This window comes from Cupressus sempervirens, chromosome 3 (assembly GCF_028749045.1).
Source record: "Cupressus sempervirens isolate cs-2001-9-10 chromosome 3, ASM2874904v1, whole genome shotgun sequence".
Classification (NCBI taxonomy): domain Eukaryota; kingdom Viridiplantae; phylum Streptophyta; class Pinopsida; order Cupressales; family Cupressaceae; genus Cupressus; species Cupressus sempervirens.
This window is the reverse complement of record NC_143120.1, coordinates 605,000,638-605,016,536: the sequence shown is the minus strand read 5'-3', so window position 1 is coordinate 605,016,536 and position 15,899 is coordinate 605,000,638.

Sequence of the window (15,899 nt, the reverse complement as noted above, 5' to 3'; positions counted from 1 at the left end):
AGCAAGTTGTAATATAAATTGAAGGTAGAGAGAAGTTAATGGCATATTTTTGCATTGAAGAGATGTAAAGGATGAGATATAATAAGGAAATGCAAAATAAAAATAATTTAGTTTATGTTACCTTCTTACTGTTGTAATAGTTGAAATCCCTTAAAAGGGTGGCCTTAATCAATCTGTTGTAAAATCTTTAACAGGGTAGCCTTCTTAGATTAGAGTGCTGAAATCCTCTAGCAAGGTTACTCCTAACATAGTAAAAACCCTAATAGATCTAAAGATAAATCCTTTGACAAGGTACACTTGACAGTGTTTTACAACCCTTAATCAGACTAGCTCCTAATAGAGCATATTCCAGAAGAGTACAAAATTTGTGAGCACCATTCTCAAACCATGGTTTGCACCTAAATAAATTTTCCAGAATATAAATATTATTGTTACTATTGTATGTTTACTTTTATTGTTCTGTGTGAATGTTTATACACTTAACAGATAATACTATTATAGGTAGAGCTAAATTTTATCGGTAAACATTAGTATGAGTTGTTAAAAGTTTAATAGTTGGTGTTTAGTGATTCACCCCCCTAGTAATCAATCATATATCTAAGCTTTGGTCCCTAATTTGGAAGCTTATCTTCTTACGGAAAAGATCTCAAGATTTCTAGGAAGGAAGCACTTAAGTTTAATAAGTATGAATCTTATATTAGAATGTAGGCCAATAGGATAAAACTGCACCTATCAAGACTTCAAGACAATGCATAAGAATATCTTACTAGAGAGTATGTGAAACCATCCGGTCCTCTTGATGATACACAAAAGAAGGAAAATATAGTACACAAAAAAATAATAATAGAACTAGCTATTACTTTGAAGAAATTTGAGTATGTTGACATTTAGAATCTACACAGAACTAAGCAGATGTGGGACAAGTTATTGCAAGTACATAATGGCGAGGAGCATGTTTTGGAAGAAAAAGTACAAGGATTGAAAGGAAAATTGGACACCATGAGAATGCATGAAAATGGGACCATTTCTCAATACATAACAAGAATGAAGGAGATTATAATTGCAATTAAATGAGCTGGAGGAACGATCAAAGAAAGTGAAGATGTAAGACATTGAGAACCCTACCTAACATATATAAAATTAAAGTTTCTACTATATAAGAGTTGAGAACAATTTATAAAAGCAAGATTTTCATTGATTCTCTTATTGATAGGCTAACAATGTTTGAACTAAGTAACATTGATAATAGTCAGTCAACCAGTCAAGTAGCACTTCAAGCTTTAGCAAGTGAAGAACCACACCAAAGAAGAAGATTTATTGATGATAGATAATATGAAGGACTATCAATAGAAGAGAAAGAGTTAGAAGAGATGAAAGCTCTTATCACTAAAAGATTTGTTAAAGGCAAGGGATAAATATAAAGGAAAGAGTCCTATTGCATGTTGGAATTGTAGGCAAATTGGTCATTTTGCACACTGATGTGACAACAAATGAATTAAAGAGAAAAATGAAGAAAAATTGAACCAATATAGATAGAACAAACACTTTGGACAAAAAGGTGAGAAGGCATGTTACATAGCTGAGGATGAAGAAAATGAAGATGATGTTGATGGAGATGTTGAGAAAATAGTTTTTGTTGCTATGAAAGAAGAGTCATTTATCAATAAGGATGTCATCAGAGAACATAATGCATTAATCTCGAGCATGCACAAAAATAATGATTAGATCATTGATAGTGGTTGTTCTCACCACATGACTCAAGATAAGGAGAAATTTGTGACGATGGAGCAGTGCGATGGAGGTTGAGTATGGTTTGGAAATGGATCACCCTGTGTAATCTAAGGAAAGGGTACAACCAATCTAACTGATGATATTATTTGTGATGAAGTTTATCAGGCAGATGGTTTACTGTACAATCTTTTAAGTGTTTCTCAATTGAATAAAAAAGGTTTCAAGTTTGAGTTTAGTAATAGAAAATGTAAGATATCTAAAAAGAATAAAAAACTAGTTGCTACCATTGAACAAACAAAAGGCAATATGTTCAAGTTACATACCTCACTAGGTCATTGTCTAGTTGCAAAAGTAGAAGAAATTTGGGTATGGCATAAGACACTATATCATGTAAACTTTGACAATCTAGAAAAAGTGACTAAAAAGAAAAGTGTAACAGGAATTTCAATAGTGAATAAACCTAAAAATGTTGTATTTAAGGAGTGTCAGTTTGGAAAAATGAATTGTTCAAGTTTTTCAAGTAAAGAATATTCAACTCAAAACATTTTAGTTTTATTACACATAGATCTTTGTGGTCATATTGGTCCTAAAAGCTATCATAGAAAGAAATTATTTATACTATTTATTGATGATTATTCAAGGATGATGTCTCTTATATTCCTAAAGGAAAAATTAGAAGCATTTGATATGTTCAAAAAATTCAAGGCAAGAGTGGAGAAAAAAATAGGTATAGCTTTGAAATGTCTTAGATCAGATCGAGGAGGTGAATTCACATCTAATGAGTTCAACAAGTACTATGAAGAAAATAGAATCAAAAGATGGATGACAACACCAAGAACACCCGAATAGAATGATATTGCAAAGAGCATAAATAGATCCATAGAAGAATGTGCAAGAACTTTATTGAGTCAAAACAAGGTATCATTTAAATTTTGGAGAGAAGCCATTAGTACAACAGTCTATACACTTAACTGAATAAAACTTAGGAAAGGAGTATATAAGACACCATATGAAATCAGCTACGAACATACACCCAACACGTGCTATTTTAGAATCTTTGAAAGCAAGTATTATTTCAAGAAGGATGAAAGAAGTGGAAATTTTGGCAATAAGAGTGAAGAAGGAATAATTTTGGGATGCTCAACTAGAAACAAAGAATACAAGTGTTTAAACTTGAAGACAAAAAAAAAAAGTTGAAAGTGCTAATGTGAAGATAGATGAATTCTCAAAAACAAAATGAGGAAAATAACAATAGGAAACTATAAGAATACAATTAGATGATAAAATTTGAACCCAAAACTACTTAAACACAACATATGATTACAAGAATCAATAACATTCAATTGATAATGCCACAATGAGAGTAAAAAGAGGAGCAAAATCAAAACATGGAACCTATTACACCAAGATGCATAAGGATAAACCATAGTTTGTCAAGCATAATTGGAAATAGAAATGGAGTATTACCCAAAAATTCAACTAAGAGCAAGGAACACAACATGTCTAATATCATAAATGGAGCCTAAAATGGTGAAATATGCATTTAAAGATGAAGACTGGAAACAAGTAATGAAGGAAGAACTAGAAAAAATTGAGAAGAATAAGACATGGTACCTAGTTCCTAAGCCTAAGGATAGAAATATTATAGGTATGAAGTAGGTTTCTAAAAAGAAACTGAATGCAAGTGGAGAAGTGATAAGAAATAAAGGAAGATTGGTCTATAAAGGTTATGCACAAGAGGAATTATTAGATTATGTAGAGATGTTTGTACCAATTGCTAGATTGGAAGCCGTAAGGATACTATTGGCATATATAGCTTACAAAGGATTCAAATGTTATCAAATGGACATGAAATCAACATTTCTAAATAGAGTATTAGAAGAGGAAGTATACATTCGACAACCTGAAGGATTTGTTATTGAACAAGGTAAAGATCTAGTATGCAAGCTACATAGGGCACTATATGGAATGAAAAAAGCATTGAGAGCATGATATGAATGGTTACATTCATACTTAATCAAAATAGGATTTGTAAGAACCACTAACAATTCTAACCTATATCTCAAGACTAAAAGTAGAATTAAAGTCTTTGTTCTCAAAATCTTTGTGGATGACATAATCTTTGGAGGATATAAAGCATTAAGTAGGTTATTTGATGAAGAAACAAGGAATGATTCTAAGATGTCTATGATTGGAAAAATAAAATTCATTATTGGACTTCAAGTGCAACTGATGAATCACATGATCTACATAACTTAGTCAAAGCATATTGATGAGGCCAAATATTGCCTTTATTTCATGATATTTTTAAAACACTTTTTTGATACTTTGTTTTATTTCTGTCAAAACATTTGTGGACCTATGTTTATTAGAAACCTATGATAAACCTATGGGTAGAAACTATGCCATCTTTTGCTAGTATTATATATATATTATGCAATATTTCATATAGTTATCAAAATATGTGTTCTTATATTTGAATTTAATTTGATAAATGATTATTTGCAAACATGTCTCTGCATAATAACTAACCTATTAGCAATAAGCTGAAAGATGAGTGCCAATAGCATTTAAGGAGAAAAGAACGCTAAGGTGTAGCCATGGTGGAGGAAAGTTGTAATAGTTCCAAAGGACACGACAATGAATATGGAGGAGTTATAAAGACTTATTGCCTTCTCTACATTTACTCCTATGGCGAGCAGATGTTTAGACTTTATTATTCCTGCCTTAAGCCATTATCTCTTCTTCCTTCCTTGAGATGTTATTTTCCTTCTTTCTCTTCTGCGGATTTAAAACTAGGTCATTTACTTTTCTGTTATAGGAATAAGTGTCAATCTCCTATATATAGGAATCAACCCAAGTGTGTTCATTTAGCCAATTAGAAGAAAAAGTTTATGAGAACAGACAGTTAACTTTATAGTGAGTTGTGTTTTTATAGTTTTGTGTTATGTAATGAATTTCTGAAATGTAATGAATTAAGTTTTTGGCTTCTATCTTGTGTTAGTAGTTTAGTTGAAGCCGACCAAGGGGGCCCACTTGGAAGGTGGATTAGATTAGGATAGAATAGATTTATTTCCAAGCATTCTTAGTATTATAAGTAGAAGTTGTAAATTCCTTCCTATAGCATCGCACTTTGTGAATGTTCTTGCAACATATGTGAGAATAGTTGTAGTGGATGAACTGAGTTGGAATATTTGTCAGCTTTTAATTGTATTTCCAGTATTCATAGAGTTAAGTATGTTAGTTTCTTGCAGCAATAGTGTAAGTTCTTTTTCTTGCATTTTTACTTTCCTACAGCATAAGCTTAGTGACTCATTAGGATACCTAGTACACATATTGTGCTGACCATTTCAAGTATACATCCCTGGGTTGACAAGATTAAATGCACCTCATAGTGGGAAAAATAGTCCTTAGTTTGAATATATTATTCCTAAGTATGGCCTAGAGCATGACTATGATACACCTATTGTGAGACGAACCATTTTTGGTGCCATTGTTGGGGATGGTGTCAAGCTAGGAGCATTTTTGAGTCATAGTTTTTAGACAGTTTTTTAGTTTTCAAACTTTCTTCACCAGTGTGAAGAATTCAATTGCATGCATCGAAAAGGAAGACGATGAGATGAATATGGTAGATTTCTTCCATGGGATTCTATTAATGTGAACAAAGAAATTGAAGAAGAAGAAGTTGAGTTACCTTTTGAAGACGCAAGCCCTGTTTTTCCTAGAAAATCATCCTCAAGAGCACAACCTTTAGATACAAGTGGCATTCGACCTTTTGCTAAAATTTTGGCCAGTTTTCTTGATGATACTACCTTGAATCCACCAGTTGTTATATCCTAGTAACCAATGTCCTTTTTCAGTAGAAACCTCAAAATCTAATACCTCTAGTAATGGCACAACCTACTTTTCCATTTCCTCTTCCAAGTCTTGTAACCAATGCTAATCTTAAGAACATACCTCCCACTGCTCTTCCAAAGTTCTATGGCCTTGCAACTGAAGAACCTGATACTTTCTTGTTTGAGTTTGATTTACTTTGTGATAGTTTTGACTACAACACTAATGCTAACAAGCTCAAATTATTTCTAGCAACATTGAAAGAGTCCACTCTAGATGGTTCATGGGCTTAGGAGCTAATGCGATAGGAACTTGGGATGAAATGCAAGCTCTGTTTTTGGATAAGTATAAAGAATATTACAAAGCATTTGGTTCAAGAGGGGATGATATCTTTAGGATATCACAAAAGGAGGAAGAAACATTGGAAGACTATGTTTCACATTTCTTATATACAATGCAGAAGAACCCTCAACATACGTTGTCCAAAGATTCACAAAAGTTAGTCTTTTTGAGAGGTGTGAATGATGACTATCTAGAAGCATTGGACCTAATGGCTGGTGGTGATGTATATCAAGCTTCCTGGAATAACCTTAAAGAGATCTATCAGAACTATTCAAGGTCAACAATGAAGAAAGGCTGAGAACCTTGTTCCACAATCACTAAAGGAATCAGCCAAGGCATTTCAAAGCTCGAGATATCTAACCTATTGTCAGATTTCAAACAAGACATTATCAATGATGTTGCTAAACATCTTGACATGATGACTACAAAGAAGAAGCAAGTAGAATCTGAGTTACAACTAGCTGAATACTACCATCATTGCCAAAAGCAGAAGAAGGATTGCCAATGTAAACTGGTTACAAGCATGGAGAACCAACATCTTCCAATTGAGTACCTCAAGATAGATGGAGATGATGAGCAAGTATTTTTTGTTGCTCAATGCTGACCATGGGCCCAAAGTCAAGGTATGCCTTAGGACCCTTTGCAAAATTCAAATTCATATGGTAATCAATGGCAAAACTGTAATCCCCAAGGTCCTCCACAATATCAACCTAATTGGAACAATGATGGGAAAAACAACTAGCAACAATCCCAATGGCCTCAGAATTCCCAACCACCTTGGCCTAACCAACAGAGTAACCAATGGCAGAACCAACAGAACTACTGGCAAAATTAGTAGAACCAATGGCAACCACCCTAAGGGAATTGGTAGTCTACAAACCAATGGAGGGGATCTCAACAATGGCCTAACCAAAATACTGGTACTCTACAATTACCACCTCCAGTTCAACAACTTGCTCTAATGCTACCACCTGCAAATCCTAGACCTCAAAAGAAGACACAGTTACCTGCACAACCTCAGCCAAACCCAAATAGCCAATAGCCACAACAGGCCATGTATAGTGTTGATGCTTAGCACTATCCTACTTATACTCTGAATGTTGTTGATATACGTCTGAGATTTGGTACAACTTTACCAGCACCTAAACTACCCCTTATAACTAAAATACCAGACTCTTTTGTAGCATCAGAACCCTCAGTTGCTGAAATAGTTGACCCAACCAATGTTACCATGTCAACTCAAGCTCAACCAACAATGGAACCTCCTTTTCCACAAAAGCTTATACAAAAGAGACCTAAACAAATAGAGGAACAACCTTTTGATATTGTTGATCAATTGAAAAACATTCATGTCCAAATACCCCTGTTTCAAGCCATTAAAGATGTTCTAGTTTATGGAAAAGCCATTAGATATGCTTTCATGAAGAAGCCTAAAAGGAAGAAAGAGGACCCCATCATAGTCCATGTTGTGGGACAATTGGCTGACATCATGTTAGGGAGATTCATCACCCCAAAATATTCTGATCCAGGAAGTCCGATAGTGAATGTCAGTATAAATTATCAGTGTGTTAAAAATGCTTTAATAGATCTTGGAGTTGCTATAAATTTCATGACCAAGGATACTATGAAGAAGTTGAAAATAGAAGGACTAAGGGCTACACCAACAATTTTGCAACTTCTAGATAGTTCGTCTGTCACCTCTGATGGGATGATAGAAAACATAGTTGTAACCTTAGATTCTCTAGAGTATCCTATAGACTTCATGATTTTATCCCCCAAAGTTAATCTATCTAGTTACCTTGTCATCCTAGGTCGACCATTAGCCATAGCTTATGAAAATATAAGTTGTAGATCAAGGAATATGACCATATCAAATGGCCAAGCAACAAAGAAATTTGATTTGTATCCTCCTGCCCAACCATTACTAGATTTGAGCACATCTATTTGGCCAGACTTAGGGGATGAAGAAGAAGAGTTAAATTCTATAGTACATCTCATCATGTTACATAGACAATCTTTTCTAAAACTGCAAGAGGAAGATTCAGTACTTCAGAGTATCCTCACCAACAGTTGTGTGGTAGATAAGATGTATCAGAAAGTTTTGTGTTAGAATTAATCACATATGAAGAATATGATAAAAATTGTACTTTGCTCAAAGAACCTGATATTCTTTATCCACTCTTACCGTGTGAATTAGAAACAAGTCTAATCTCTAAAGTTGCTATGATAGAATCCACCACTACTATTGAACTGATTAAAGGTCTTATTCTCCATGTTAATCCCAAATTAACACCCACATAGATGGAACAGTTAAAAGAGTTGCTGCAAAGGCATGAAAATTCCTTTGCATGGGACTATAGTGATATCAAAGGGTTGAGTCCTACACTATGCACCCATAGGATATACATCAATGAAGGTTGTTTACCACTCCGTCAACCCCAGAGAAGGATAAATCCAAGCCTTAGAGAGATAGTTAAAACTAAATTGCAAAAATTGCTTGACGTTGTTTTTATTTATCCTATATCTAATAGTAGATGGGCGTCACCCATGGTCATAGTGCCTAAAAAGGGAGGAAAATGAAGAATTTTTGTAGATTACAGAGAGTTGAACAAAGCTACCAAGAATGATCATTTTCCTTTACCATTTACAGACCAAGTTCTGGACACTCTAGCTGGAAAGAAGTATTTTTCTTTTCTAGATGGGTATAGTGGTTATAACCAAATAAGTATTGCTCTTGAAGATCAAGACAAAACCACATTTACATGCCCATGGGGTACTTTTGCATACTCTATTTTACCATTCGGTCTATGTAATGCTCCTGCAATGTTCCAACAAGCTATTATTAGCATCTTTGTTGATATATCACATGATTGTATAGAAATCTACATGGATGACTTCACAACATTTGGTGTCACTTTTGAGGAAGCAATGGTGAATCTTGAAAATCTTTTGGTAAGATGTCAAGAACATAATTTGGCACTTAATAGTGAAAAGTGTTTCATGCTCATGCAGGAAGGCATGGTAGTTGGTCATTTCATATCAGTTGCAGGCATACAAGTTGATCTAGCTAAAATAGAGGTAATTCAAACATTGCCCATACCTACAAAATCAAAAGATGTAAGATCTTTTCTAGGTCATGCTAGATATTACAGACATTTTGTAAAATATTTCAGCAAAATAGCTAGTCCCTTGTATAAGATACTCACAAAAGAAGCTGAATTTAGTTGGAGATCTAAATGTGATGAAGCCTTCCTCCAGCTTAAGAAACTTTTGACTACAGCCCCAGTTTTACAAGGCCCTGATTGGAATTTACATTTTCATATATATACATATGCCTCTGACTATGCTATAGGTGCAGTTCTAGTACAACAATCCCAAAATCTTGAAAATGCAATATATTACATAAGCAAAAGCCTTCATGGACTAGAATTAAACTACACTGTGACTGAAAAAGAATTGTTAGCAGTAGTTTATGCCCTCAACAAATTTTGGTATTACATAACTAGCTATTCCATATCTCATGAACAAACCTGCTATAATAGGTAGGTTAGCAAGATGGTTACTATTGTTGCAAGAATTTGATATAACTATTGTTGATAAGCCTGGAAAAGCCAATGTTGTAGCTGATTATTTGTCAAGAATCCATCATGATGATACTGACACTACTTTGGTAGATGATGCATTTCTAGATGAGCATTTATTTCATATTGTTGTTCAAACTCCATGGTATGTAGACATGGCTAACTACATTGTAGCCAATAAAATACCAGCACATTTTTCTTACAAGGAAAGGAAGTTGCTTGTAGAGCAAAGTTTCCATTTCTCTTGGATATATAATCTTTTGTTTTACATTGGACCTGATCAAGTTTTGAGAAGATCTATGAGAGAGGATGAGATATATGACATTCTACATGCATGTCATAATGAACCACGTAGAGGACACTTTGCAGCAAAAAGAACAGCTTTAAAAATCTTGACAACTAATTATTATTGGCCTACACTTCACAAGGATGCAATCAACTATACATGGAAGTGTGACAAGTGTCAAAGGATGGGCCGACCAACAAGAACAGATGAAATGCCTCTTAATCCTCAAATGGCGTTAACACCATTTGACAAATGGGGCATCGACTTCATTGGTCCAATTGATCCTCCATCTAATGGGAAACCCTATATACTTGTGTGCACTAATTACCTAACAAAATGGGCTGAAGTCAAGGCTATGAAGCATGCTTGTGATGGAAAAGTTGTTGAATTTCTATATGAAGAAATTTTTACCCGCTATGGTGTACCCAAAGAGCTAGTCACTGACCAAGGTGTGTAATTCACCTCTAATTTGATCTTAGAGTTGATGAAATAGTATAACATCAGGCACCAGAAATCCAATCCTTATCACCCTCAAGCTAATGGATAAGCAGAGGTCACAAACCATGACCTAGAGAATATCCTAACAAAAATAGTCCATTTGCACCATAGGGATTGTACTAGCAGATTACAAGAAGTTGTTTTGGTTTACAAAACAACCTAGAAGACTACTACAAGATTCACACCATTTGAGCTCTTATATGGTAAGGTAGCAATGCTTCCAATTGAATTTGAACATAAAACTTTAAGGACAACATTGGCATTGGATATTGAACTTCCTGTAGCACAAAGACAATGTCTTCTGCATCTTAACTCTTTGGATGAGATGCACAAAGCTACTTTCGAGTACACTGAAATTATACAGAGACAAAGAAAATAATGGCATGACTCTCATATTATCAGTAAAAACTTTCAAGTTGGTGACTGGGCACTACTATATGATTCTATATTTAAAGATATGCCAGGAAAGCTGCAGACAAGATGGTTGGGACCATATGAAGTTAGTCATGTCTTTGATAATGGAGTTGTTCAACTAACTACCATTGATCTAGTACCTTTCAAACTGTTAGTCAATGGTCATAGATTGAAATTGTATAAATGACCCCAAACAAAAGAGGAATTTCTGCAGCAGTTTCAACGGCCAGATTCAAATAAAAATCAAGTAACTCTTCCTGCGGCCAAAGGTATCAACCTTCTGTTTGCCACTCTTCAACATTAATTCCTTTGTGCATGTTCATAATAAAGAATTTATGTCCACATAAAGTTCACTTTTCATTCACTTTCTCATTCCATCTCATCTCTTTACGTTCCACCCATCCACCTCATCTCATTTCTTTATCTTCCATCCACCTACTTTCCATGTCATCAATTTCACATGTTTTCAATAAACACCACAATGTGCTGATGGAAGTTGTAGATGATATCACTTCTGCCACCTTTTTTTTGGTACGTGCGATCATCAGTTGACAAGTATAACATTTTCAAATTATAATTCATCTATAGTTTGCAGATTTCGTTAATTATATTTTATACTGCATAATTTATATGATGGCAGCGTTATGTCAGTCCCTTACCCATACTAGGTCTGACAAGTGTGGACACTTGTCCAAATTTAGCAGGAGGCAGGGAAGGTCACTAATATCCAATGGCATTTCTAATTATCCTTAAAGATTTTTCCAAATCTTCGTATTTCCTTCATTGATGGAATTTAATTGCCATAAGTACACAAGTGAGGTGTCGTACCCCTTATTTTTGAATGATTTTTTTTTGTGTCAAGCTATGATGTGACTTGTGTTTAAATTTTATGTGATTTGAACCCCGTTTTCAGATGATTCTCACACATATCCATGATTTACCTTCATTAAAGCCATATTATTATGCATAACAATTTGTTATGACATTAATTTCCTTTTAAAACAAAGAAATGTGAGTTGAGTCTATAAAACAACAAGGCAACTTGAATTCAAAAGGAGGAAAATAGAGCAGATAGAGAAAGTGTTAAGAAAATGGGTGGACAGTTGCAGAGGAGAGAACTAGTGGAACACACTGTGTTGCTCTTAGATGTAGAGGTCGTAAGAAGATTTAATACATGCGGATGGCTAGGGTATTTTCTAAGTTTGAATGCATTTGATGAGGAGGTAGCTGCAGAATTCACAAAGACATTTGATGAAGGTGAAGCTTCTATTTGGGGTTTATCGGTGATTGCAACAGAGGAACACATTTCTAAAGTAACTAGGTTGCTTGCAATTGGAGAACAATATCCCTGCACACATGATGTGAGGTCAGCAAGAGCTTAGTTTACTAGACTGATTAATCCTCAAATGGACATTACAAAGTAGGGTTGCAAGAGAATGTCACTGCTGCTGCCATATAATGAATTAGCCATGTACATTATCGGGTATCTTACATGTGAAGGTATATTCTCATACTTACATGCATATCATTTCAAATTACTTAGTTGTATAAGGCATAATCTTTTAGTAAACATTCCAAAATTCTTGTATAATATGCTTTGTATTAGTGCGGAAGAAACTCAAAAAGGAAAAGATAATTCCATTACCCATCATGCCCTAATTAAGTTATTGATAGAAAGGTCACTTAGGGATGTGTCTCCCATGACATGGGATGAATTTGTACAAGCCAAAACTTTACAACTCCAAGCTGCCCCTAGTGAACAGCCTAGTGAGGAAAATGTAGCTCCCACTAATGAGCCTACTAAACAAAATACCCAAGAGGCTGAAGCTGAAAAGTCCCAAGAAAATGTGCAAGAAACCCTAAAACCTACTTCTAGTAGAACAAAGAGGAAGCAAAACCTACAAGAAGAAATCTCTATTCAGGAAAAGGAAGAGCCAAACCCTACAGTTGTGAGATAGAAGAGAACTAAGAAAATTCCTACAGCCGAGACACCCAAAGGGAAAGGTAGACAAAAGGTTGTGATACAAGAAAAAACCCTCATGAGGAGAAGCCCTAGGATGAGAGGGCAAGTTTCTAAAGATTCTACTCTGTCCAAAACATCTACTAAGGAATCCCCTATGTAGATTGTCTTTGATCACTCTCCTCCCCATCCTAAAATTACAAGCACTCACAAAAATCCTAATTAGGAATGTAGGGATGAAATCAAAGAAAATCCAAATGATACCCCAGTAGACCAACCAAGTACTTCGAGTTGGAGGGATGATAGAGTTCTTGAGCAAGTCGATCAAAACACTACCCTAGTTCCCCATAAATCAACATGGATTACTGGCTTTGTAGAACATTTATGGAAGGAATAGAGAAAGTGATGCAAGAGCATCCAGAGGTATAAGGGCAATCCTATGTCACCCAAAAAAATGTACTTAGACTTAGTTTTTGTTTCATGTGTTTTCATTTTTGGACACCCATTTGGGTCAAATAAAGGTTCCAACTCTCACAGTTCCACTATCAGTGTGCTAGTAAATCCCAAAAAAATAGGAGTATGTAATTGGGCCATCATTTTGGTAAACAAGAAGGTGTGAATTGGCCAAATGAATGTAATTATGATTTAGAGCATTCCAGAAAAAGAATCAGGTCAAAAGGCCCCATGGTTTGAAAGTTATTGCAATTTTTTGGGTTTTGGAGACCTTCTAAGAATGCTTCAAAGTCAAGTTAGGGGCATTAAATGACCTCAAAAAGGGCCAAAAAATGGGAGACGAACAAAGCTCCTTCATAGGGCTATAGAGAGCTTTGAGAGCTTTCCAAAAATGTAAACAATTTGTTAATCGGAGCTACGGTTCAAAAGTTATGGCTCTCGAAAGTTTTGTTACCGTTTCTGGATTCTTCTAGATTTTCGCTGACTTCTAACGTAGCTTCTGGAGCCTTCTATTTGGTCAGTGGATGCCTACTAGCACTTTCTAGAATGTATTCCTAGTCCTTAACCCCTCGGGGTCTATTTAAGGAGATTCCTGGCATTGTAGAAGGCAGTTCGGAGTGGAGTTTGAGAGGAGGTACTGAAAAGAGAAATTATCTCCACATTTATGCTATTGTAAGCTCTTAGGGCATGTTTTGAAGTTTATTTTCTCTGTACTGAATGTACTAGCTTATTTTTCAGTTAATACAATTTCCCTTTTTCTGTTGTGTCCATTCTGTTCTTGGGTTGTGTCTCCATCAAGTGGTATCAGAGTCAATTTTCCTGAGTGTGTAGACATAGCGCCGACTATGAGGTAGTTTGCACCAGGACTGTGTGGTTGTGGGTTCAAGTTAGAAGATGCCTCCATGAAGATGGCCTATATCAGCCATTGCCTGTTCCATCAAGGCCATGGGAGGACATAAGTATGGATTTTGTTCTTGGATTACCAAGGACATAAAGGGGTAATGACTCAGTATTCGTGGTGGTTGATAGGTTCTCCAAAATGGCACATTTCATTCCACTGCCACAAAACTCATGATGATGTCCATATTGCAGACTTGTTTTTCAAAGAGGTGGTAAGACTACATGGTCTTCCAAGGAGCATATTTTTTGATAGAGATACTAAATTTGTGGGGTATTTCTGGAGGACATTGTGGAAAAAGTTAAGAACCGACTTGAAATTCAATTTCACGCATCACCCACAAACTGATGGCCAAACAAAAGTGGTAAATAGAAGTCTGGGCAATTTGCTAAGATGTTTAGTTGGGGATAAGCCCAAGGGATGGGATTTGATTCTACCACAAGAAAAGTTTGCTTACAATAACTCTATAAATAGGAGTAATGGAAAATCACCATTCCAAATTGTATATCGGAATAGCCCAAGGACTGCACCAGAATTGAGGAAGATAGAGCAAGGGGAGAGGACAAGTGTTGAAGCAGAAGAATTTGCTGAACATATCAAGCGTCTACATGAGGAGGTTTAGGCACACATTACCAAGATGAATCAAGAGTATAAAGCTAGGGCTGATCAAAGGAGAAGACATAAGGAATTCCAAGTAGGGGATCTAGTCATGGTGCACTTACGAAAAGAAAGATTTCCAGCCGGTACTTATAACAAGCTGAAAATGAAGAAATTTGGCCCCTGCAAAGTTTTGAAGAAACATGACTCAGGAAATGCATATGAGGTGGAGCTGCCAGATGGTATTCACATTTCTCCCATTTTCAACATTGCAGATTTAACAGAGTATCATGATGATGGTGCAGATGAGGAGCTGGTGTTAGAGCCATGTCTGGTTCCTGCTTTTAAGAAGGAGGAGATAGAAGACATTCTAGATCATCGTGTGGGTAGGAGTACTAGAAACAGGCAGTATGAAGAGTATTTGGTCAAATGGAAAGGACGATCGATCAAGGACTCAACTTGAATTTCAGTAGCTGAGGTTTCCCATTTGGGATTTCCTCTACCATTCATAAAGTGACAGGGTCACTTTTCAATCTACCCAGGGTGTCTGATGCAGGAGCATCCAGAAGTATAAGGGCAATCCTGTGTCACCCAAAAAAATGTACTTAGACTTAGTTTCTATTTCATGTGTTTTCATTTTTGGACACCCATTTGGGTCAAATAAAGGTTTCAACTCTCACAGTTCCACTATCAGTGTGCTAGTAAATCCTGAAAAAATAGGAGTATGTAATCGGGCCATCATTTTGGTAAAATAGAAGGTGTGAATTGGCTAGATGAATGTAATTGTGATTTAGAGCATTCCATAAAAAGAATCAGGTCAAAAGGCCCCACAGTTTGAAAGTTATTGCAGCTTTTCGGGTTTTGGAGACCTCCTAAGAATTCTTCAAAGTTGGGTTAGGGACATTAAATGACCTCGAAAAGGGCTAAAAAATGGGGGATGAGCAAAGCTCATCCATAGGGCTATAGAGCGCTTCAAAAGCTTTCTGGAAATGTAAACAGTTCGTCAATCAGAGCTACGGTTCAAAAGTTATGCCTCTCAAAAGTTTGATTATCATTTTTGGATTCTTCTAGATTTTCATTGACTTCTAACGCAGCTTCTGGAGCCTTCTATTTGGTCGGTGGATGCCTACTAGCACTTTCTAGAATGTATTCCTAGTCCTTAACCCCCCGGGATCTATTTAAGGAGATTCCTGGCATTGTAGAAGGCAATTCAGAGTGGAGTTTGAGAGGAGGTACTGAAAAGAGAAATTATCTCCACATTTATGCTATTGTAAGCCCTTAGGGCATGTTTTGAAGTTTATTTTC